Raw genomic sequence first — 19,845 nt, forward strand, 5'->3', positions numbered from 1 at the left:
TTCCAAGGAGAGGTGGTTCAATGAAAAAGATCAAAACCCAACCCTGCTTAGGAATACCCACTAAGAGGGGGCAGCTTGACCTGGGATGTTAGAGCCAAAACATGGTGAAAGGATGTCCAAATGAAGGTATGGGCTAGTTATAGGAGTTCTGAAGTAAGTAGGGTAGAAGGGTGTTCATGTGGTGGGTAGAGGCTGGTCCTATGTGAGATGTTGAATCTCAAAAGGGATGATGTAAAAAAAAGGGGGGGGGGGAACGAAATGGGTATCTATGGTGGGGGATGGTAGGGAGTTTCCAGGGTTCAAGCAGGGTGGGAGCCTGAGGAGAGTGTGGATGGGTTAATCTAGTACAGCGTCAGTTTTTTAGTGGCCTAAGGAATACACTCCAGTGTGGGTGGGGTGGGGGAGAGAAGCTTGACATGAAGGATCAGATAATGAATAGTATGAAGAAGATATCTCCAGAAGGGTTATCTCTTCACTAGGTGTGTGAGCCCAAGGAGATTAAGAAAGGTATCTGCATTATATGACTGTTCAACAGGGCTACCATAACTGTAGCTAAGAGAGACTATTTCCACCTGGGAGACCATATCATCAAGAGGTTGGGCCCTAGGTAGGGTAATGAGGATGAAGTGAGAACATTTTCCGTATATTAGGTAAATACTATCCAGGAAGTTGGAGCAAAGTGAGGAGAGAAGGACGTTCATAAGTGGTGGGAAGCAGTGCAGCGAGGTGCAAAGGGGAACAAGAGAGGAATTTGTGCATGAAGGGGATGGCAGCAGTATTGAGAGATCAATGAGATAGAGGGGGATTGATCACATAAATAAAATGTCAGGTAGGGATAGTGAGAACTGGATTTCTCACCATCAGAGATGGAAATGACAAATATGGACGGGGGGAAACTAAGATGAGCCCTGCAGTATTACATTGAAATTAAAGACATTAGTGTGAACCTGTGATTTTCAAACTAGAAATAAATATAGGAATAACTAGAGATGTCAATGTATACGTGTTTATATATGTTTTTTTTCTAGTTCTTTCTTTTCTTTTTCTTTTTTTTTCCATTTGGAAAGCCTGGAAGCAAGCACATAAAGGAATAAGCACATCTTGAACCCAGGTGTTGGTTTCTAAATTCTGTTCTCCCCCAAAATAACTAGGAATCCTTGCATAAAAATCTCTTTCCAGAAGTAGGCCAGGAAAGGACAACATGAGCCTAGAATATCACACACCAGGAATAATAGAAGTCTCAAACAATGAAAAGGATTGCCAAAGGAACACAGAAGGTAGCTTGAGGGACTTCCACTGGCTAATTCTGGGACAAAATTATCAAAATAAATATCAAAATTATCAAAATTATCAAAAATTATCCAAATAAATAACAAAATTATCAAAATAAATATCAATATCAAAATAAATAATAATATTAGATTACAGCCCACTGCATAATATAGGCAACATGGCTCACAGTGATACACAAAAATAAATGAATAAATTGAAAGTTTGTGTAGTAGAGAAGCACAGTAGATACCACCATCTTCACCAAGTAACCAAAATTAACATTGCCTAAAGCAAATTGAAAACTTGGACAATCTAATAAAATGCAATGGGAACACAATATTGCTTCTGTGGTATTCCTAAAATGCACAATCAGAATCCAGCTGTGAGTAAACCTCAGACAAATTAAAATTGAAGTATCGTCTATCAGATTTCTGGCCTGATTCTGTGAAGATGCAGTATGATGAAAGCCAATGAAAGACACAGAAAAGGTTTTATTTTGAAGGGGAAGATTAAACAAGACTACCCCACAGACTTCTGAGTTGTATTCTTTTGCAGTTAAGAACATTTCTGGAACACTAGGTAAAACTTAGATGGTGGCTTGGATTCAACTTTGTTGAGTAAATGGTAGTGATGTGTCAATGTTAATTTCTCTATTTTGCTGATTCTGTTGTGCTCTGTAAAAAAAAAAAAGCTCTTGTTTAAAACTACACATTTGGGAGAGGGGACATCGTATAAATAACTCTTTCAAATGATAAAGGGAAGATAATTTATTTGTGCTCTTCTTTCAATTTTTTGTACCTTTGAGTTTGTTTCAAAATAATACGGAATTAAAGTTCACAAAAATAAAGGCAAGGGATTTTTGACATATATTGATGTAAGAAAAGGAAAAGGAATTTGATATTCTTTCCACTCTGTGTATGACAGTGCAATGCAAAGAAGGATATAACATTTTAAAAATCCTGAGTTTTGGACCAGATAGCTCCAGGAACTACTCCAAATCTTACTCACTAGATTCAACTTGAACAAGTCTACTTCAGGTCTCATATTTCTTCATGTAGCATGTGATGTCAATGCTTACATTATTTATATCAGTTCTTTTACTTGAGCTAGGAGGCTCAAAGGGGTTGTTTGTGAAAACATTTTGTAGATTTTAAAGTGGCATAGAAGAGTCAGCTATTAGGTAGTGACATGATTGAGCTGTGCTCAACCTGTAGCCTTAGAGTGTATTGCAAAGTTCCTGGTGTTTTTGTTTGAAGTCCATCAGTTCAGTTCTGGTTCCATTGCCCCTTCTGTTGGTCTGACATAGATCACACTCCACAGCTGTGCCATCTGGTCAAGGGGGGGCTGTAAGTTTGAGTCTGTGGTATTCCTTCCAGTTCCATTCAGCGTCCTGCTCTAAAGCCGCCTCGCTCTTACTGTCAGATATTTGTGCAGGCACTCGGCCAAGCAGAGCTGTATTTCTGTATTTCTGAAAGGTATTTGCTTTCACATCCGTGAACTGGCTAGGGTCAAAACTTTTTCCTGGAAAGTCCATCTTTGAAATTAAGAACACTTACATTTGAAGTCAATTAAGGTCAGGGAAAAAACATATTTTTTACTTTCACAGTGTGGTAACTGTGAAACAAACACAAGGAGTTTTTGTTTGTAGTTCTTGATTGTTTGTTTGCATAGTACTATTTCTAACCATTTAAAAAATTAAGATCCAGAGAGATTTGGTTGATTTCCTTAAGGAAACTCAGAGTCAGACAAGAGTCTGTATCGTCTTACGTGTTTGTTTGGACTGTCTAACTATAATCCTACTGTGAACGTTGACTCTGATGTGGCATTTGTTTCCAACTTGATGCTGCAAAGGGCGGGGATGTGTCAAAGGAAGTGGTAACCCTCCCAGCTAAGTAACAAGTATTTTAAATGGGCCTTCAACTACAGATTGTTGGCATAGTTTTTGTTTTGTTTTGTTTTCTTACTTTTTTCTTTTTTGTTTCTTTTTTTCAGTCAAATCATAACTCTTTTTTTTTTTTGTAAGATTTATATATTTATTCGTGAAAGACAGATACACAGAGAGAGAGGCAGAGACATAGGCAGAGGGAGAAGTAGGCTCCCCGCAGGGAGCCTGATGCGGGACTCTATCCCAAATCCTGGGATCATGCCCTGAGCTGAAGGCAGCGCTCAACCTCTGAGCCACCCAGGTGTCCCTCAAAACATAATTCTTAACCAGAATCAGTGAAAGCATCATTCTGAGACATATTAAGCACCAAGGAAAAAGAAAAAATTAGTAGTACTGTTTCTGTGTTGTTGTTGTTGTTTCTAATTTTGATATAATGGTCTGTCATAGATTTTTTTGTATTAGTCTTTTTTTAAAAAATGTTTCTATAAAATATGTCTTGATTACTGGGATTTGAGGTGCCTCCTTAAATTTTGTGCTGCGACAAGTAACCTCATTGTGTCATTCTAGTCCTAGCCTTGGGCCTGAGAATAAGCTTGGTTAAAAAATTGTGTTTGTTACTGTTGTTATTATTCCATGGATTCTAGATTTTCAAAACCATATCATGAGACCTGGCTGCATACTGACATCATTGTCTTCATGGCTGCTGGAACCTATGCATACATCCGTGTGTGCGTGTGGATTCCCCTGCAGAAACTAACGGAACTGTAAGATAGTGTCCCCATTCTCACCATCATGAGAAACTGGGAAAGCATTCCCCATAAAAATTCATCTTTTCCTGTTAAACTAGAATAACCACCCACTAGTCCAGTGGTGCCCATTCCTCAAAGGAATTACTAGGATATTTGTACTAATATACTTAGATTTATAATCTACCTTGCTCTCAATTGCCATGTCTTTTTTCCTTGCCTTAAGGCTTAAGGAACTCATTTTTCCATCCATTTCTCATTCATTCAGCAAGCATTTTCTGAGTACCTATAGAGGTCATAGAAGAAGCTTGGGGAAGACATTTAAGAAATGACATTTGAACATAATGTTTGGAAACAAATATGTGGTCCTGGATTACGTAAAAACAGGAACATCACTAAATGCATTTAATGCAGAAGTGGATACATGAGACCATAAAGTTTTCCTGAAACTTTTGGTTGTATAAAAAATCTAGACAGTAGTGTAGGTTGTTGTGGCAAAATATAACTCTGGAGAGTAACTCAGAGGTCATTTTATGAATGAATGTGCAGAAAACAAAAAGGATTTAACATCATTCTTCTTATCACATAGATCATGGACTATTTAAGCAATTTGACTATGATGCATCTTGGAATGGTTTCCTTCATGTTTCTTTACTTGGGTTTCAGTGAGCTTTTTGAATATGTAGGTTTATAGCTACATCAAATTTAGAAAGATTTTAACTATTATTTCTTCAAATATTTTTTCCTGGCTCTGTCAGTTCTTTCTCCTCTGCCGGAACTCTAATTACATAAATATAGGCCACTTGATTCTGTCCCTGAGCTCACTATTCTCCATTCAATTTTTTAAATGCAATTTACAGTTTAGAATAGTTTTCAATTTACAGAAAAGTTGTGAAGATAGTACAGAGAATTCTTATATACCCTATAACCAGCTTTCCCTCTTATTAACATCTTACATTATTAATATGGTACCTTTGTAAATTATGTTTTCTGCATGTTTTTCAACTTGTGTATTCCTATTCATGTGTATTTAACTTCCTTTATCTTTTCTTTGCAGAATATAATCTACTATAATCCCATCCAAAGCATTTTTCATTCCATTTTCTTTTATGACTTGAAGTTCATTTTGGCCATTTTTATATCTTACATGCCTCTCCTTTTAATATTCATACTTAGTTCTATATCTTTTTGTGTGTATGGAGCATGTTTATAATAGTGGTTTTAATTTCCTTGTCTACTATTCTATTTGTGTCTCCTCTTTTTTTTTTGTTTTTTGTTTTTTGTTCTGCTACTGTTGGTTAATTTTTCTTCTCATTATTAATTGTATTTGCTTGACCTCTTCATATGTCTGGTAATTCCTTCCTTCCTCCTGCTATCCCTCCCTCCTTCCCTCCTCCTTTCCTTTCTTTTCTTTTCTTTTCTTTTCTTTTCTTTTCTTTTCTTTTCTTTTCTTTTCCTTTCTTTTCTTTTCTTTTTTCTTTTCTTTTCTTTTCTTTTCTTTTTTTTCTTTTCTTTTCTTTTCTTTCTTCTTTTCTTTTTTTTTCTTTTCTTTTCTTTTCTTTTCTTTTCTTTTCTTTTCTTTTCTTTTCTTTTCTTTTCTTTTCTTTTTTTCCTTTATTTTTCTTTCTTCCTTTCCTTTCCTTTCCTTTCCTTTCCTTTCCTTTCCTTTCCTTTCCTTTCCTTTCCTTTCCTTTCCTTTCCTTTCCTTTCCTTTCCTCTTTCTTTCCCTCTGTTTTGTCAGTTATGAATTTTGTGATTGGTATGCTATAATTTTATATGCCTTTATATATTTTAAAATCTTATTCTGAGAAAACTAAAATCTTATTCTGCATGAAGTTAAATTAGTTGGAAGCAATTTGATTTTTTTTGAAGTTTGCTATGCTAGATGGATCTAGAGCAATATTGTTTTAATATGATCTTATTACTTAAACGTCTTTCTAAGATTCTACTAAGCGTCACATCATTTGAAGGACTTTCTAGTAATACCAAACTATTGTCTAACGAGAACAACTGTTTCTATCCCTCTGTAAACTCTGAGGATGTTCTGTAAGTTCTTTTTCAGTGGTTCTTTTCCTACCATGTGCTGATTATATTCAGGTGAAGCCTCAAGGAAAAACATTTGCATATCTCCAGCTCTCTCTCCCTCTCCCTTTCCATCCATCTTCAGTCCGGCCCTGTATGACACTCTGTGTTGCAATTCTACTTGACTTGGCCTCCTTGAAATCTAAACTATGTCTCTCAACTTGCATTTCTAAATATCATGTCTACATAGTATCCTGGAGTCATCAAAGAGCTCACTTCTTTTTGTTTTCCTTCTCTCCAAGATTATCATCTGCTATTCCTGTGGTCTGGTGTCCATCATTTTATAGATTTTGTTTTTTTAACTTTTTAAAGTAGAAGAGTAAATCTTATTTATGTTATTCTATTGTCATAAGAAAAGACATCAGATATACAGAGATTTTAGTTCTTCTTTTCATACTAATGTTTAGATGTATTTGACCACTGATCCATTTCTTTTACATTTTCTTTCAATCAATTTGTGGAGGCCAAGAAAAATTAAGGCCATCCCACCTAAAGTTTAACATTAGCACAAGTACAGCCATCTTAGGCCCCTGTGAATAAGAGCTGAACTTTATGGGAAAAGCTGCATAATGTCCTCAATGTCCTTGGCAGGGAATCCCATATCAGAAAGACAACAGAGCCCACGCCCATGGTAGAAAGTCCCGTATTAGAATGAGAACAGAGCTCAGTGCCCTTGAAAGCCCCATATCAGAATGTAAACAGAACTTGAGAAATTCCTCCACCCCTTCTGAAAATCCCCTAGACCAGCCTATAAAAAACTCAGCTGTAACCCACTTCGGGGTCCAAGTCCCTGCTCCTCTGTGATGGGTATACTTGGACCCAAGCTCGAGCTTGCTAATAAACCCTCGTGTGTTTGCATTGGTGTCGGCTCCTTGGTGGTTTCTCGGATTCGCAAACTTGGGCACAACAAATTGATGTCTATTTCTTGTTTTAGACACATAAAATACAAAGGGACTCATTGTGACTTTTTTCTAAACCAGATTTAAACAGAAAGCAGCTGAAGTTGCAGGGTGGCCGGGATTGTGCAGGTGTTGTCCATGCATGAGAAGAATAGAAAGATATGACTCTGGTTTGTTTTGGGTAGTTTTAAATCTGCTTCTTCATGCATCACTATCTCTATCTGTATTGATTAAGAATGTTTGAATGAAAGTGACTGATTTTATATCTATGAACTCTGATTGTTTTGGTGAAGTAGAAAATAACCCACATTCCTTTTTTATTTTAATGCTGGAATCTTCTTTCTTTAATTTGCAATCATGGGTGTGAACTTATGCTACTAAACTATCACAATTATAATAATTCCTTAACACATGAAGCAGTTGATTCAAATAGTTTTTTCTCAAATTAATGTCATATATAATCTGAATATATTTTCTGATGCATTTGAAATACAGTCAATGATCAGATGGTTTTGTGATGCCGGCTAATAGTAAGGCTGAAATTCTATTGTGATAAACAACAAAGAACTCATATTTAAGGATAAACATGGAAAATAACCTCATATTTATGAAGTGATTCTGGAAAGAAAATAATATAATTATTTTGAGAAACTATTTTCTTATCAATATTTTCCAATTTGGTTCATAAGTGATTATTGAATAATAAAGCTGGTGGGTGGTTATATACTTTTTTCATGGAAAATAAAACTAATATTGCCTTCTAATTTTATTGACTAACTTCTATGGCAGCTTCAATTTTGTCAGCAAGGATAAGGATATATTTCTCCTTGTCTCAAAAATGTTTATATCATTCAAAAGGTGAGACAGAAAGGATATTCCAGGAAGCTGACCTTGAAAACTAAATGGATTATTAATTAGTCTGCCAAGCTTAATTTTTGATCAAGAAAGAAGGTAACACTTGTGCACATTTTAATTAGCCAATTTTAAATTCTTCCATCATTGCCATTGAAGATCTGCAAGTAGAAGAGATTCGACAAGTGATGACATTTATTCTCATCTCTCCAAAGACATGATCATTTAGATGATTGTGGTGAGGAAGAAAGGCTATTTTTCCCCCCGATTTTGATTTGCTGGAGTCCATATTAAGCACTGCATACTGCATCTCACTTACCCTAAAATCCGTACTGTGACTTGAAATATTTAAGAAAGTTTTCTTCTATTATGCCATCCAGCAAAGTTTTACAAAACAGCATGCTTTCATTCACAGTGTTTTCCAAAATATATCTTACAAATGCCAACAACTGAGCACAACCTGAAACATCTGTGGATTTGTCCATTTATGGGGCAAAGTAATCACTTTTCATACTCTTTAAAACCAGCTGTTCACAGGCATTAATTGCCATGTCACTTATATACTTTAGAACAGCAGCATTTGACAATGGTGCACGTGTTAATTTGTTTACCACATCTGGTTCTTTTTCAGTGAATACCGTCTTTGTGGCAGATGGCAATACAAGAGTTGTTGCAATTATGTAGTTTAAGAGGGTTCTGAGTTGTGATGGGTACAGTATGCGTTTAAGTGACTACGTTTTTATATTAAAATGCATATGTAAATGCCTTCAAACTTCTGGCTAAGGACTTCTATAACCTAGGTTTTGTTTTATTTTTAGAAATATACATGTTGTCTGTATGCTGACAATGCAGAATGGTTTTAAAGATTTACTACTTTTATATATCAGGTCTTCAAAAATATATACTTCGGTCTTAAAAGAGATACACATGTTGATGTCTTCTTCAAGTGGTCCAAGAGCATTAAAGGTCACTTGTACAGAGAAAGATTATACATTACCAGTTTCAAGCAGAAAGGTTCTTTTTCTGTTTCCTCTTCAGTTTATATACATCACATACTCTCACACTCACACACACACACGCACACACCCTACCCTGAAGATCCAAATAGCCTGGGAGAAGAGATTTAAGTAAGAATTCTACTAGCCTCCTGAAATCCCTCTAGAATTAGTATAAATTTCTTGTAGCTTCTATCCTTCGGCCATGCCTTGACTTGACTTCCTAAACTAGTCTACATTCTTTTTTCTTTTAAAAAACAAAAATATACATTCCTGATGCTTGATTTCAGCAGTCTCCTGTCTTATTTTATGTAGTGGCTGATGAATTCTCAGATTTTGTTTAATTCATCTTCTTATCCTACCCTTTAAATATCAGTACTCTCAGCAACAATATCAAAAGACAAACACCAAGAATAATATTTGCAGAATTGATGACAAATGAGTAAGTCTTTAAATCTATCTTTTCTGTCAGTCATGCTGCAACATCTGTCATGTAAAAAAAAAAAAAAATATATATATATATATATATATGTATATATTTGTATATATATCTCCTTTCTATGACCTCATACCTCTTGTACCATTGTCAGGGCATTTCTCTTCTTGCCTTTAGGGTAAATGTGTAGTTGCCTATTTTGTAGTCTCCAATTCTTTTCCTGCCATTTCTTTTGCCCATAGCACTAGACCACTGAGCTCCCATCAAGGTGGTCAATGCCTTCTATCTTGCTAAATCTAATGAGGCTTTGAGGTCCTCATTGTTTGTAACTTATAGACAGCCTTTGACATAGTTATTCACTCTTCTTTCTTTAAAGATTCTTCATTTTTCTCCTAGGATAGCACTTTCTGCAGGTTCTCCTCTTCCCATGTGACACCCCCTCACCCCCATCCCCCATACATACACATTCTCTTTCCTGGCTTGTCTTTAACTCTAGGATTTCTCACCTTTGGTGAATCCTAGAGCTCAGTCCTCAGGTATCTCTGCTTACTTGTGGACCTCCACTTCCTAGATTGTTCCATCATAGCTCAGGTAATTGCATACTACTTGTATTCTGAAGACTTCATGAGTTACGTCTGTGGTCAACAATTCTCAATTTCACATTTGCACATAAAATTGCCTGTTAGAGGGGATCCCTGGGTGGCTCAACCTCATGCCCTGGGCACCTGCCTTCGGCCCAGGGCGTGATCCTGGAGTCCCAGGATGGAGTCCCACATCAGGCTCCTTGCATAAAGCCTGCTTCTCCCTCTGCCTGTGTCTCTGCTTCTCTCTCTCTCTGTATCTCTCATGAATAAATAAATAAAATATTTTTTAAAAATTGCCTATTAGAAATCTTCACTTGAAGTCTAAGCGGCACCTCAAACTTAAATGGATGTTTCAATAAAGAAGTAAGTTAAAAAGCCTAAAATGGGCATTAAATTGAACATAAAAAAAATAAAATAAAATAAAAATAAATTGAACATAAAATCCCACTCTATCCTCAAATTTGCAGCTCTTCTAGTGCTCCTCATTTCAGGAATTTTAGGAATTCTGTTTTCCTATTTGCCTTGATCAAAAGCCTTGCAGATAGATACTCTTGAGTCCGCTCTCCATCTGATGTTTCACAGACAGCTCAGCAGCAAATTAGGTCAATTCTGCCTTTAAAATACACTTAGAAGCTCACTACTTCTATCTCTTTCACTTTTCATTTTCACTATCATCTTGGGCATGTTGGTGCCAATTGTCTCTTAATTGGTTTTCTTGCTTTGTCTCTTCTTATCCACCTTCTAGCACAGTCTATTCTAAACACAGGAGACAGAGAGATCCTCTCAAAATAAAAATCAGATCACATCTCTCCTTTCCTCAGAACCCTTCAGTGATTTCCTATCTTTCTGAATGTAAAAGCCAGTTTTCTTTTTAAAATTTTTATTTATTAACTTGAGAGAATGAGAGCGAACAGAGGCAGTGGTAGAGGAAGAAGGAGAGAGAAACTCTAAGCAGATTTGGTGCTAAGCACAGAGCCTGATGCAGGGCTCTATCTCACAACCCTAAGACCACAACCCCAGCAGAAACCAACAGTCAGATGCATAACTGACAGCCACCCCCATGCCCCAAAAGCCAAAGTTTTCCGAAGGCATTCAATAATTTTTATCTTTTTGCCTGTGGATCTCAATTTTGGCTACACACTAAAATTTCTTGGCAAGCTTCCAAAATATGTGAATTTTGGAGCCCTACTCCAGAGATTCTGATTTAATTTGTATGGGATAAGGCTTAGCTATTGGTTTTTGTTGTTGTTGTTGTTGAACAGTTAGAGTATCCTTTTATGAAAGTAAACAAAGAAAAGTGTATGTAAATTATCCAGTTATTATTAGGAAATTTTATAAAATTCAGCCATGAGCTAATTCCATTATCTGGGACACAAGTGTTCTCTCCGCATTTTCTATTACTCATGCTTTCTTATCTCTGCCCAAGCATGAAGATAGATTTGGAGCACAAACTTACACCCACACACCCTGAAGTCTTCTTTTTTTTTTTTTTTGAAACTACTAAAATTTGAAAGGAGATGGAAGAGAAATGCCCAGGGTCCCAGAAATTTTGGCTATCACTTTTGTTTCCACCTCAATTTTTTAACACATTTCTTATCTTGTCAGACATAAACACAAATTATTCCTCTTCTATACTGAAAGTCCTTCATTTTGCTCATACTTTAGTTCTTTCAATCTGCTAGAGAGTCTTACCTCCCATAGTAAGTTGTCTAGTGAAAGGTATTTTCCAGACCAAATACCATAATCACCTGAAACTCTGGTGAGTGCTGTTTTCTTTCTTTCTTTTCTTTCTTTCTTTCTTTCTTTCTTTCTTTCTTTCTTTCTTTCTTTCTTTCTTCTTTCTTTCTTTCTTTCTTTCTTTCTTTCTTTCTTTCAACTATATATAGGTTTGCATATTCTTAAAATATATATTCAGAGATATTTACAAAATGATTGACAGTGGTCATCCTAAGACTAGTTGAGGTAGTGAATAGTGGAACCTTTATTTTTCCAACAAACATGTATCACTTATGAATCAAAAAAAGTTTTTTTTAATATTTTATTATTCATGAGAGACACAGAGAGAGTGAGAGCCAGAGACATAGGCAGAGGGAGAAGCAGGCTCCCCATGGGGAGTCCAATGTGGAACTCGATCCCAGAACTCCGGGATCACACCCTGAGCTAAAGGCAGCCACCAGACATCTAAAAAAAAAAAAAAAAAAAAGCTTTTAATGAAAGTATTGGCCTGCCCCAGGATTAATCCTAGTTCACATCTTCTATTTGTTTTCCTTTAGTCATTACATTTTATCCAGAGATTTTAATTACTCTCTGTACGGCAATGATTATGTTCCATATTTCCATTTAGAAACCTTTTTCAAGCCACAAATATCTATGTTTCCTACTGGAGATTCATCCTTTCATGGAGATATATATATATATTATCTGCCTACTACATGCCAGGTGCCATGATAAATGACAGGTACACAGTAGCTAATGCAAAGTGACATGGTCCTTGCATTCATGCAGTTGAAAATCTTTGGAAATGCTAGATAATAAACAATTAAACAAATAAATAAATATATTTAACATATTGTAAGCAATACCTTTCAGAAAAATAAATACAATGCTATAATAAAAAAATTAACTTTCAATTAAAAAAAAAAAAACCTGGGTAGCTAAGGAGAGGTTTTTTATTTGTTTTGTTTTGTTTTGTTTTTTTATATTTAAGTTGAAGCCAGATGGAGAATTGTCCAGGCATGTGAAGAGTGGCTTCAGGGCAGATGGACAGCGAGTGGAAAAATCCGAGTTGCTGTGTTCTCCAAATGGAGACACATAGAAATTAAAGAGGGATGAGACATAAAATAATCTCAGAGATATAAGCACAGGAACTCAGTAATGGCAATCTTAGACCATATGGAAATTTTGGACTTTATCTTAAAAGCAGTGTAACTCATTGGAGCGATTTAAGTAGATTAGTGGTGTGCTTTGGTTTATATTTTTAAAAATTCTCTTTGTTCTACTATTTATGCTGTTAAAGGAGATCAGAGAGGCAGGGAAGAAGCAGATCATTAAGAGCCTGTAAAGTATTTAGATTTTCCCTCTTAACATTTTCCATTTTCCATTTCAGAAATCTGAGTATGTTTGACTTCTCTATTCCCTTCACTTGTTCTACCGTCTCTGATCAAGCTTTGGCAATTTTAGATTCTTAATATCTCTCATAGGTATAATTTCTTGTTTTCCTCAAACTTTACTTCCTTAAATTAGGGCTTCATAATTTTTATCTGGATCATTAAAATAGTCTTAACACATTTCTGTGGCTGCTATCAATCATTAATCGACCCTGATCATGCAAACTGATGCCTTAGACATCTTAATAAAACAAACAATGATATGATATGATACTCCTCTACTTATATCATCATTGGATAAACCACAATTAATTGCATATATTTATTTATATAACAAATGCCATTTATTGAGCACTTCTCGTGGGCAAAGATAGTATATCAGCTATTGATAATAACCTTGTATATTGGGTTTGGTCACTGTTCTTGCTTTACATATGAAGAAACGGAGGCTTGGGGAAAGTAAATAATACTGAAAGTGACTTATGTGGTCTGTTGCAGAGTAAAGGCACTCTTAGTAACCACCTGATTGATAGATTGCAGATCACATCAAGATTATTTTTGGAAGAACATCCTGCTCAAATTTATAGATAAAATGGGTCCTCTTTAAGACTCTAAACTGTTTTAGGTTCTTTGGTGTGGATCATCTTGACAGCAACTTCTTATGCTGTCATTGGGAACTTTAAGACATTAGAAAATTGTAACAATTTCTAATTAAAACTAGAAAAGATTCTTTATGGTGGTTTATCACAGTGTTTTATTTTGTGCTTTTTTATTGACATTAAATTTTTTGATCTACATACTCATAGGACATTTCCCAAATTTTGCCTTTTATGATACATTTACTCAATAAATAATTAAGCATAACAATTTCAAATGACTGATTTTTAAGACGAGTAGAACTATATCTCATTTTCTTAACTTGAAGATAATCTCTACATAATAAGGAGTATAGATTTCTGTCAAGTTATGAGTCATTAGAATTGAAGCTCACTTTATCTTCCAGGGAAGGACCTGAGCCTGGTACACTCAATATCTATACTTACTGTTCTCACTTCTCTCTCCACTATACCATCATCCCTCTAGAATCAGCTTCATTTCCTGGAGAAGGTTATCAGCCAGTCCAACCAATATTGGTCCCAGCAGGCCTTAATAAAGCAAGCTTTAATAAAAGAAGATAACATAAAGTGACAACTATAGAATTCTACAGAGAGCTAGTCTGTTATCAAAACACACATCAATTCCCCCTGCCCTTATAATGCTTTCCTTTTCCTCCCATAGTTAAGAAGAGAAAGAACTGAAGGTGATTTGTAATTTCTGGGTCAGGATTTTCTTTTCACCATGAGGATTTGTTTTCCATATAGTTGTTGAAACAACAATTTCATAATCTTTATGAAGATTTTTGGTTGCTCTGAGATTCCATCCAAACCTGACCAGTGTGATGAAGAAAATTAATATTAACGATAGATGTTAGATACAAACATAAGCAATAAGCAAAATATTTTCAAATCACATGACTTTTCTACTAAGGTAGGACCTTGTTTTTCTATTATCAAAAGATAGGATCTGATTTAACAAGCTCCAGCATATCCCTCATCTCTCTCCTGACAAATCAACATTTTCAAAAAAGAAAAACTTTAATGATATCATGCAACTGTAAATGAGTCCCTTTTAGAAATTTTCTTCAATTCGTTAAGTAATATGATATTATGGGCTGAATTGTGTCTTCCCAATCTAAAAATTCATATGTTGAAGTCCTAATAATGCCCAGCACCTCAGAATGTGACTATATTTGGAAAGAGCATTTTAAAAGAGGTAATTTAAATTGAAATGAGATCATTAGGGTAGGCCCTAATCCAATCTCACCTATTCCAATCTCTCCTCATAAGAGAATAGTGCACAGACACACATAGAGGAAACACCATGTGAATACATAGGGAGAAGATGGCCATCCTTAAGCCATGAAGAGAGGATTCAGAAGAAACCAACCCTGGCAACACTTTGATCTCAGAATTCTAGCCTCCAGAACCAGGAGAAAATAAATCTGTTTAAGCAACTCAGTCTGCTTTGTTAATGTAGCCTTAGCAAGTGTTACATTTACTAATACATATAAGCCCTAATATGGGCAATGAACATTTGCATTACTGTTATTTTTCCATAAGTTAACTTTTAGTTCAACAGAGTTGTAGAATAGTCTACCCAGAGAAAGACAATAAAAAATGTATACCCCTATTAAATGAGATATTTCTCCAGCAGACAAAATTACTTCACTTAAAAGATACCCATCGTTCTCTTTTGTCCAATTCCAAATGTTGGACAATATTTTATTGACATTCCACAAACTCAATCCCTAGAGACATCTCCTATATCATGGATATAAACATTGATCAATATATCTTGTAATATATAAATATAATTTCCCGGCATTCAGTAATACTTGTGGAAATAGTTTGCCTAGTAGCTTCTACATATCTGACATTTAGGACAGAACATTCTAGGTCCTGGATGAGTCTCCTCTTCTATTACTCTGGTCAGGGTGGGTTTCTACCATTGTCTATCAGCTAATATTCAGAAGTTTTCTCATGCCCAGATAAGGCATGCAATCATCATTCCACATACACACAAACATTAGATTCTTATAAAAATAATGAGACTGTTTACACATCTCAATAAAAATGGATGAATCTATTTCCACAATACAAATCTATTTTGAATTATATTACTTCTTTTAAAAAAATTAAATTAAATTTTAATTGATTATTCTTTTAAGTAAGCATAAGGATCCTGAAAATTGCAGGTGGGGAGATAGTATCATAGGAGACCTATAGTCAGGATTTAAAAAAAAGGTGTGAGACAATTATGCAACTTTGTTTGCTCTACAGGATTAAATAGACCACTCCTGCTCTTAAGCCATATATTCCCTGGTTTTATTCATTCATAATCTGATTTATTTTTAATATCACGTGGCAATACTTTAAATTTTTTTAAGACTCTTCTGATAATTCGCATCAGGCTGAAATATCTTGTAAAAGAACAACTGAAGAGATCATTTAACCAAGGTAAACCTTAACACATCTTTATCAGATGTTCTACTTCCTCCTTCCAGAGTCTATTTTCAGCATTTTGGCCTAACATCCAGTGTTAGGGACACACAGGAAATGATATATCCTCTAATCCCTCTTCCCCCAAAGGTTATGCCCTTAACTTGGGCCTCATTTGCTTTTCCCATTTTAAATTGAATTTTCTCAACAAATTGAAATACTATTTAAGTTACTCCAATGCCCAGTTTAAAAATCAAAGGGAGATGAAAATTTGACTTGGCAATGATTTGTGAATGACAGTAATGAGTGTGGGGGAGAAGAAGAACATGAACTTTTCAGAATGCCTTAAAAATGACATTGTTATTTAAAGTGCTGATCACTTAGTGATTTTTTTTTTAAAAATATGATTTTCTTGCTTCACCAAGAGGAGATTAAGCTGTGCTTTTCATTGCACTCTACTCCAAAGCACTGGAATTATCCTCTTTGTTCAGACCATGCCCAGCTGCTGCCCTAGTAAGCCCCATAAACTTGGCTTCACAGCTGTGCTGGCTGTTCCAGATTTTGGAGTTGGAATTTTCCTCTCAGAAGTCTTGGTGATGTTGTCCCAGATTTCAGGTGAATATTGTCATAATCCACTGACAAGCAGTTTTTGTGAAAATTACAAGGCGATTTTGTTATTTTTTTGTCTGGTTTTTTTATTGGCCGTGTTTTATTTAGTGTCGTGGAAATATTTAAACCAACTCACCAACTTCTTAAAGAAAGGTCAGTATATGAAAAGGAGTTCACCACCACTTAATTGTTAGGAAAATGTGAATCAAACTACAATGACATAGCACCTCACATCTGTTAAGATGATAATTACTTTAAATATATATATAACAATTGGTGAGGAAGTGGAGAAACTGGAACCCTAGTACACTGGTGGTGGAAATGTAAGATGGTACAGGTACTTATGAACACAATATGGAGTTTAAAAAAATTAAAAATAGAATGACCATATGATCTAATAATCCCATTTCTGGGGATATGCAAAAGAATTGAAATCAGGATTTCAAAAATATATTTGTACTCTCATGTTCATTGTAGCATTATTCACAATAGCCAAGATGTGGAAACAATCAAACTTGATAGATTGAATGGATAAAGAAAACGTGGTGTATACATATAATGTAGGATATTATTCAGCTTCAAAAAAGGAAATGCTGATAAGCAATGACATGGATGAACTGGAAGATCTCATGCTAAGTAAAATATGCCAGTCATGGAAAGACAAATACTGCATGATTCCACTTTTATGACATTTCTAAAATTATCAAGAGAGTAAAATGGTGGTTGCCAAGAGCTGAGGGGAGGAGGCAATGAAGAATTGTTTTAAAACAAGCATAAAGTATCAGTTATGCAATTATGAGTAGTTGTAGGGATCAGTACTTATGATCAACAATACTCTATAGTTCACTTAAAATTTTGTTAAGAGTATTATATTAATTATTCTTACCACACAAACATGCACACACACAATGAGGCATGAGGAAACTTTTGGAAATGATTGATATGTTTATTACCTTGATTGAGGTGATGATTTCATGAGTATATGTCCAAAATCATCAAATTGCATGCATTAAATATCAATTATACTTTGATAAAGCTATTTTTTAAAAAGTTTGAGAATGTGAAGCTAACTGGTCTAACATTTCCAGTGACCAAGTGAAGCTGAACATCTAAGCATTTTTAAGTAACTCTATTCCAGCCCTCAACTGCCTCCAAGAAACTTTGACAGTAGCCAAGAGAATGTAAACATTAACTTCAATCTTGGGCACATCATCCTGGAATCTAGGATCTCACTGAGACTTCTTCCTTTATCCCTTTCCTTCACTGAGTTTCTACACAAAGAATCCAAAGAGTCTGGTGTATTTTTTTAAATTTCTAACCTGTTTTTGTCCTCTCGGAAAACATCTTCTGCTTTGAATCTTTGCCCAGCCTCTCCTAGAAAGCAAAATATAATGTCTTTTGTTTTATCCCATAAATGGTTTATTTAGTACAAGGCCAAATAAATTTACCTCATAAACTATGAAATTGATGCATGATAGTTAATGACATTTATTCTCTCTGTATTAAAGTTATGTATGTGCTCTTTTGCCATTTACCAGATTGTGAGTTTCTTGAGGGCAAAATTATGTCTTATCTATATATTTCTGTCAGCAAAAGTAAGCAATTATATGCTTGGTAAATGTAAATTCTAACGTGAATTGAAATCTGAAGTTCACTAGAGCTTGTGCTCTCCTGAATCAAACTTTAGTATTAAAATAACAATAAAAAAGAAATTTTAAAAAATAATTATGAATAGTAACAACTTTAGCCCCTTCTCTGCCTTCTATTTATTTATTTATTTATTTATTTTTTTTTAAGATTTTGTTTATTCAATCATGAGAGACACAGAGAGATAGAGAGAGAGGCAGAGACACAGGCAGAGGGAGAAGCAGGCATCATACAGACCGGGGCTGCCCCCTTCTCTGCCTTCTAAGAGGGAAAAATGTTTTGTTGCTTAGGACTCCAAATTTTATTTTGTTTTTCGGTTGACTAGATTGATTAGAGCCATAACTGCAAAGACCTGGAATGGACTACATTTTTACTGGCAAGATCTGAAGCTATCAAATAGATAAGAGTTAATTATAGGATCTGGAGTATAGGCTTACTATATGAAAGCCAGAAAATTCTGGTTTTTGAAAAGATGTTATGTGGAGTTTAGAAGATTAAAAGCAATAACAACAACAACAACAAACCAGAGTGGAATCCTTCAGTTTTGTGAGATTTAAGTCAAGAATTACATTCCTTTCAAGGTTGTGTGTGTGTGTGTGTGTTCCAATAAAACTTTATTTATAAAAAGAGAAGGTGAATCAGATTTGACCCAAGGACAATCAGGTGCCAACTTACAGTCTAGAGGGAATCAAACACTCAGAAAGTGTACTAGGTAATCTATCAAATTACTTCTATTTCAAAAGTTTTATGAATGTGTGTTATTGTTATTTAAAACATATTGGAATAACATGGATAGAACTTGAGGGCATTATGTAAGTGAGATAAGTTATACAGAAGGATAAATACCATACAATGTCGCTAAAATGTGAAACCTGAAAAACAGAATAGGAGTGAAGGAGGGGGCTACTGAGGAGATGTTATTAAAGGGTAGAAACTTGTGACTAGAAGATAAGTAAGTTCTTAAATTTATTTTCATTGTTGGTGTTCCTTTTGTGTGCTGTCTAATGCAGGAAACCTAAATAAAATGTTTATCACGTGATAACTTCTGTAGCAAGGCCTGTGGCAATGGTAGAAATGAGGAAGGGATGGTTTTGTGACCCTCAAATCATACCACATAAGTGACTATGTAAACCTGGTTTAACTCACCCTAAAGGCCTTCTGAGATACTTAAACATCTCTCTAGAAATGATTTAGTTCAGAGATATTCATTGCATGAACCAAATATTTGTAAACTCTACATTTATTATACAAATGTTTCATATGAAGACTATATTTTGCTAAAGAGCAAATTTTATATGTTCGATTATTTTTTTATAAAAGTTACATATAAATGAGTGTATATATATATATATATGTATATATATATATATATATATATATACTACGTTAAAAAAAACTATATAGAGTGTTATATCATAGAAAAATACTTGGTCTTTGTCCTTCATTCTTAGCACAGAGCTCCTAAAACCTCTGGAGTTTCCTGAGTGATAAGGACGATACGATCTTTTGCTCTGATGAGGTTCCCTTGATTAACTCCTATAGCTTCAGGATGGTGGATGATGCCATAAAGACCAAGTCTTGATTAGAATTTTGGAACTTTTAGACTCAATCTTCAGGAAGGAAAGAGAAGCTGGAGGTTGGGTTGGTCACCAATTGCCAATAATTTAATCAATCGTTGTTATATAATGAAACC

General features: G+C 34.9%; 1 long non-coding RNA gene across 1 annotated transcript; it reads right to left on the bottom strand.

The window, feature by feature from the left end:
* Positions 1-1,781: 1,781 nt before the first annotated feature.
* LOC140612125 (uncharacterized) lies at positions 1,782-17,949 on the bottom strand. Its single transcript, XR_012013432.1, has 3 exons — positions 17,825-17,949; positions 13,902-14,017; positions 1,782-1,946 (listed from the first exon to the last, which is right to left on the bottom strand). It is a non-coding gene; the product is annotated as an uncharacterized lncRNA (long non-coding RNA).
* Between the last annotated feature and the right edge of the window lie 1,896 nt (positions 17,950-19,845).

Source organism: Canis lupus, chromosome 20 (assembly GCF_048164855.1).
Source record: "Canis lupus baileyi chromosome 20, mCanLup2.hap1, whole genome shotgun sequence".
Classification (NCBI taxonomy): domain Eukaryota; kingdom Metazoa; phylum Chordata; class Mammalia; order Carnivora; family Canidae; genus Canis; species Canis lupus.